Source organism: Phycodurus eques, chromosome 7, assembly GCF_024500275.1.
Source record: "Phycodurus eques isolate BA_2022a chromosome 7, UOR_Pequ_1.1, whole genome shotgun sequence".
NCBI lineage: Eukaryota > Metazoa > Chordata > Actinopteri > Syngnathiformes > Syngnathidae > Phycodurus > Phycodurus eques.
This window is the reverse complement of record NC_084531.1, coordinates 12,192,754-12,199,295: the sequence shown is the minus strand read 5'-3', so window position 1 is coordinate 12,199,295 and position 6,542 is coordinate 12,192,754. Positions and strand designations below refer to the sequence as shown.

Genomic DNA, 6,542 nt, shown 5'->3' with positions numbered 1-6,542 from the left:
TGCACTAAGTTGCTAATTTAAAGTGGCTTCAATTACACTAATATTGAAGCTATTGCGTCATGCTGACGACATCCTTCTGTAACTTGTGTGGCGTACATTGGCAAGTAATGGGTACGGTTAAGCTAATGGTTTTTTTTTGTAATATGGATAAGTGATATTCCTGCCACTTGGCAGCTGCGGAAAGTAACTAAAAAGTAGGCTTTACACGATCAGGATTTTTGGGGCCGATCACCAATCAGCAAGTTTACATTTTTTTTATAACCGATCACATATCTGATCACAAGATGGAGTAATGTGTCTATTTACATGACTTGTTCATTTATTGTATATACTTGTGTACTGTATACTGTATCCATCCATCCATCCATCCATCCATCTATTTTCTGCACCGCTTATCCTCACAAGGGTTGCAGGCGTGCTGGAGCCCGTCCGTCCCAGCTCAAATTATTCTCTAGCATTTTAGACAAAAGTTAAAACACCAATGACCTCTCGGGGCATTCAAGGATTGGCCACTGACGTAAGTTTAGGTCAAATCAACATTACATGACAGAAATAATGGGTGCTAACTTACTGTAATTAAATTACTTTATTGCAATTAAATTAATTTCATAAATACTGCTAATGACATGCTTACTCTAACTTTCTCACTGTCCCAGCTATATGGACGGGTGTTGTCCAGAGTTCGAGTCCGTTTGACTTTTGTTGTTGTTTTTTTAATCCCACAGGCTGCGTTGCTTGAACGCGGCATGTTCCTCCTTGTGTACATTCTTCAGGTGCTCGATCAAATTTGTTGTGTTGAGACATTTAGATGACGTTCCCCACGACGTACTTCAGTTGGGCACAAACTGCAAATAACTTACGTGTTGTTTGTCTGAGACACCGCAAAATAGTCCCACACCGACGACGTGTTTTTTCACCGACAAGATTAAAAAAACTTTATTGGCCGTCAGATAGTTACAGTACTGCACAACAAAACACGTGAAAAGGCTAAAAATAAACTCGCTTTTGGATTTATAAGCGACGAAGACGCGGAGTTAAATGTCTTGTGTGGAGCCGATCGATGACGTCATTGATCGGATCGCGACTTATGACATGAAAGCCGATCAGCATCCATCCATCCATTTTCTGAGCCGCTTCTCCTCCCTAGGGTCGCGGGCGTGCTGGAGCCTATCCCAGCTGTCATCGGGCAGGAGGCGGGGTACACCCTGAACTGCTTGCCAGCCAATCGCAGGGCACATACAAACAGACAACCATTCGCATTCACATGCACACCTACGGGCAATTTAGAGTCTCCAATTTATGCATGTTTTTGGGATGTGGGAGGAAACCGGAGTGCCCGGAGAAAACCCACGCAGGCACGGGGAGAACATGCAAACTCCACACAGTCGGGGCCGGGGATTGAACCTCAGAACTGTGAGGCTGACGCTCTTACCAGTCGGCCACCGTGCCGCGCCGATCAGCATAAAATGCTAATTATCGGCTGATACCGATAACAGTGATCAGATCTGCGTGAAGTCTACTAAAAAGTTAGTCGCTTTTGAAATCAGGTAATCAGCAAAGTAACTAAATTACTTTTAAACTCACGTAATCTGTAAAGTAACTGAGTTACTTTTTCAGGGTAACTGAGGCAACACTGGTAACAGGTCAGTGCGAGGCTGCGGGGATGCGCCGTGACTGGCTATGAGTATCCCAGCAAGTGCACGGCAAATGATTGACACCGTCTGTCTGTGCGAGAGTTGTGTAAATTAATAAAAGCAAATGTTCTCATTTTCTGGCATAATTCATATTAAATATCCTCACTGAAATCATCAACAAAGCCTATGAACAGTAAATCAAAACCAAAGACTTTTAATTTGTCTTGAGTTTGAATTTTACATTGTGTAACTATTACATTTATTTCAAACTTCTATTTACTAAAGATCATGTTATGATCTTCCATAAACAGAATAGAATTTAATTAAAACACACATTTGACAGTTGCAAACCATCACCCCCCAAAAATATAGGTTAATCCTATTTTAATGTAAATTATTGCTACTCAATTATTGAAAACCTGTTCAAATCCCACTCATAGAGGTTAGGTGATGAATCCATGCATTCCCTTTCCCTCAATATCCATATAGACTCACACTCACTCACATGCGCAGGCACACACACGGTTACAGATACACGTGCACAAAAGCAGGCAGCAAATTAAAGTGGTAATTACTTCTAAGCCAGGAAGGTGAAGGATTGTATGGCAGGGAGCAATGGGTCACTTATGAATAGAGAATAACAGAGCAGGCAGACAGTGTGAAACGCAGATATGCATCTCAATGAAATATGGAGGAGCCTATTCAACAGACGTCAAAATGGCTCTTTAATGGCCACGCGCCCTCAAAGAATTGTCTGATACATTTAGAATATTATCTCCTGTTACGGCATCATTAAAAGAACCTTTTGTGCACGCCGCATACGTGTGCGTCTGCAGTCAGGATTCAACAATATTATTCTAAATAAGAATACTATCCAGGTGATGGCAACGGAACAGTCTCCTGTTTCTTTCAGGCAACATAGAGGAATTTTTTTTTTAAATTAATAACGGGAGGAGCCTGCATCAATGTTAAAGTTTCAGTCTGCACACGATGTGTTTTTCCTCCCTCCTTCCCGAGGGTTAGAGCACCACTGATGTTCGGTCATTGTTCCCTTTGAGTAACAATAGCCAATTATGTGCCCTGATCACAAAAGCTTAAGTTAGATGGTATACCGATTTGTATTTTAAAAGAATAACACCTCTCATAGGCTTGACCTCCTCCCAACCCCCCCCCCCCCCCTCTCCCCCCCCCCCCAAAAACCAACAACAACAACAATAAAATACTGTAAACACCTGCATTTGTAGTCAACTGTATAGTATTTGAGTGACCAGCCTGGACACCTCTCATTTAAGTGCTAACTATAGCATTAGTGCTAACAATACAGTTCAGAGTTAAATGCAGATTTTGTACAAAGTCACACTAAAATGGTCAGAGATGTTGATTGCCCGGATGCGGTTCACCGGTGCCCTCCCCTGGAGACAGGCCTGGAGGTGGGGCTCGACGGTGAGCACCTGGCAGCCCGGCCTACATCCATGGGGCCCGGCCGGGCACGGCCCGAAACGGTAACGTGGGTCCCCCTTTCCATGGGCTCACCGCCCGTGGGAGAGGGCCATGGGGGTCAGGTGCAATGTAAGCAGGGTAGTGGCTGAAGGCAGGGACTTTGACGATCCAATCCCAGGCTACAGAAGCTGGCTCTCGGGACGTGGAATGTCACCTCTCAGGCAGAGAAGGACCCCGAGCTGGTGTATGAGGTCCAGATGTTCCGACCAGATATAGTCGGGCTCGCCTCCACACACAGTCTGGGCTATGGTACTAGTCCTCTCGAGAGGGGTTGGACTTTGTTCCACTCTGGAGTTGCCCACAGTGAGAGGCGCCGAGCAGGTGGGACATTGAGTCAGAGTGGACCATGTTCCTCCATTGGTGAGGCGGCCGACCCGAGCTGTGAGCGTAAGGTGGTCGGTGCCCCTCATGGCGGCAAGCCCCGAACCTGTTGGTGGACACCAGCGATGAGGGATGCCGTCAAGTTGAAGAAGGAGTCCTATCGGGCCTTTTTGGCCTGTGGGACTCCTAAGGCATCTGATGGGTACCGGCTGGCCAAGTGGAATATAGCTTTGTGGTCGCTGAGGCAAAAACTCGGGCGTGGGAGGAGTTTGGTGAGGCCATGGAGAACGACTTCCGGGCGGCTTTGAGGAAATTCTGATCCACCATCCGGCGTCTCAGGAGGGGGGAGCAGTGCACCGTCAACACTGTGTATAGTGGGGATAGGCCGCTGCTGACTTAGTCTCGGAACGTTCTGAGTCGGTGGAGAGAATACTTTGAAGGCTTCCTCAATTCCACTGACACGCCTCTTCAGTCTCTCTGGTATGGTGTATTCAGGGGTGCTGTAGAGGAGGGTCTGTCGGAAAGTTGAATCTGAGATTCAGGAGGAGAAATGTGGTTTTCGTCCTGGCCGTGGACCAGCTCTACACCCTCAGCAGGGTCCTCGAGGGTGCATGGGAGTTCGCCCAACCAGACATGTCCCTCGCAGAGTCCTCTGTGGAGGGTGCTTTGGGAGTATGGGTTACCAAACCTCCTGATGCAGGCTGTTTGGTCCTTGTACAACCAGTGTCAGAGTTTGGTCCGCATTCCCAGCAGTAAGTCGGATTCTTTTCCGTTGAGGGTTGGACTCCGCCAAGGCTGCCCTTTGTCACTGATTCTGTCCATAATTTTTATGGACAGAATTTCTAGGCGTAAAGGGGGTCCGGTTTGGTGGCCTCAGTATTGCATCTCTGCTTTTTGCAGATGATGTGGTTCTGTTGGCTTCATCAAGCTGTGACCTCCAACTCTCACTGGAGCAGTTCGCAGCTGAGTCTGAAGCGGTTGGGATGAAAATCAGCACCTCCAAATCTGAGACCATGGTCCTCAGTTGGAAAAGCATGGAGTGCCCTCTCCAGGTCGGGGATGAGATCCTGCCCCAAGTGGAGGAGTTCAAGTACCTCGGGGTCTTGTTCACGAGTGAGGGAAGAATGGAACGGGAGATCGACAGGCGGATCGGTGCAGCGTCTGCAGTGATGCGGACTTTGTATCGGTCAGTTGTGGTGAAGAAGGAGCTAAGCCGAAAGGCGAAGCTCTCGATTTACCGGTCTATCTACGTTCCGACCCTCACCTATGGTCACGAGCTTTCCCTTACAGATATGGTGAGAAGCTCGTCATCCGGGAGGGGCTCAGAGAAGAGCCACTGGTGCTCCGCATTGAGAGGAGCCACATGAGGTGGCTTGGGCATCTGATTAGGATGCCTCCTGGACTTCTTTCTGGGAGGAGACCTTGGCAACGACCCAGGACACGATGGCGAGACTATGTCTCCCGGCTGGCCAGGGAATGCCTCGGGATGCCCTCGGAAGAGTTGGGTGAGCTCACTTTGCTGGGGAGAGGAAATTCTGGGCTTCCCTGCTAAAGCTACTGCCCCCGCGACCCAACCTCAGATAAGCGGAAGAAAATGGATGGACGGAGTATGAGGGGCCTCAAAATGTTGTTTCCCAATTCCTGATAAGAATAACAGGGGTCACACTTTTCCCTTAGCAGTGCGTCGGTTTGTGCGTGAGTGTCCATCACTTGGTGACCTGACTGTAATTTGTTCCCGATCATCAAGTTTAGTCGCGTTCGGCCCTGTCGCTTCGGTGTGCCACAGGCCTTAGTAAATCAGGCCCTTATTGCTTCCACCCAATGTTTCTCCCCTTGTTGTTTTACTGTACTTCTCCATAAATACTTATTTATATTTAGTTTTGAACTCCATTTGCAGTCAACATAAATTGAAATATACCTGTAATATTTTATGGTAATATTGAAATTATTCCAAAAATGTGTGGGGAATACAGGATGTCTGCATGCACTGTTCCTGACAGTAGTGGAAACGCCGACTTGCTTGTCACATCCTGCCCCCTGTTGGAGCGATGGGTGCTAGTTTGCTTAAATTAGTGACCCCTTAAATATACACACACACACACACACACACACTTTCTCTCTCTATTAGAAAGACACATATTCCCTGCTAGTCTGCTTCAAGGACAAATGTGGAAGACTTGGAGGACACACACACGCACGCACTCTCTGAGTGTCTGTGTACTTCTAATACAGACAGAACAAAACTGCACACATCCACACGCGCGCACACACACGTACCTGAACACAACTGTCCTGAAAAGCTTTTGCACTGTCTGAGAGAAAAGCAACATGTTTTCTGTCTGTGTTGTTGCTCTGTTGTAGCATGTATTTGTGTACGTGCGTTTGTGTGTGTGTGCGTTTGTGTGTGTTTAGGGGGAGCTCACTGGGGCTCATTGACGACCTCATTCAGCCCCTCCTCCCGCCTGCACCGGGCCGTGGCTGACATATCCCACAATGAGGCAGGAGGGAGGTTGTCGTACAAAACCCCCTGAATGTGTCTTCATTTGCCTGAACTTTTCACACGTCTTTTCCCTTTTGTCGCCAGCCCGCCCGCTCGCCACCGTGCAGCAGGACCACTCAGACCAGTTTCCGCTGCAGGCCAATCAAAGCAGCACTTTTCTTCTCAACTGACGCCCCCCCACCACCTCCACCCCCTTGCCTTCCTCTTCTCCCCTCATCTTCCCACAATGTTAAACTCCTTTCTTTTTTTTGGCTTGACATAATCTGAAATGGTACTTAAGTGAATTTATGTCTACCTCTGTGCTCTGACTTGTGTGCTATTTGCTCCTTTATGCCGCCGCTTTTTCTTGCCTCAGAACGGGAGGAAGAGCGAGGGAGGGAGAGATTTGAAACTCAGACCACGGACGAGACAGCCTATCAGTATTCAGCGGAGAAAGTGAGTGATGGAGGGAGAGACAGGGAGAGAGAGGGAGGAAAGGAAGACAAGGTGGGGGTGATGTATCAATATTCTGAGTAGCGTTTGAGGGCAAGGGGAACGAACAGAGGAGAGGTGGAAGGCGGGCAGGGGTGGGGTGGTGTAATGGGGGG

At 48.0% G+C, this 6,542-nt stretch overlaps 1 protein-coding gene across 1 annotated transcript in view; it reads left to right on the top strand.

Moving 5' to 3' along the window:
- Positions 1-6,361: 6,361 nt before the first annotated feature.
- The window catches only part of npas1 (neuronal PAS domain protein 1), a 69,610-nt gene continuing 69,429 nt past the window's right edge, over positions 6,362-6,542 (top strand). The window contains exon 1 of the mRNA XM_061682444.1: positions 6,362-6,390. The gene's annotated coding sequence lies outside the window, so the exon portion shown is untranslated. The remainder of the gene's footprint in view (positions 6,391-6,542) is intronic.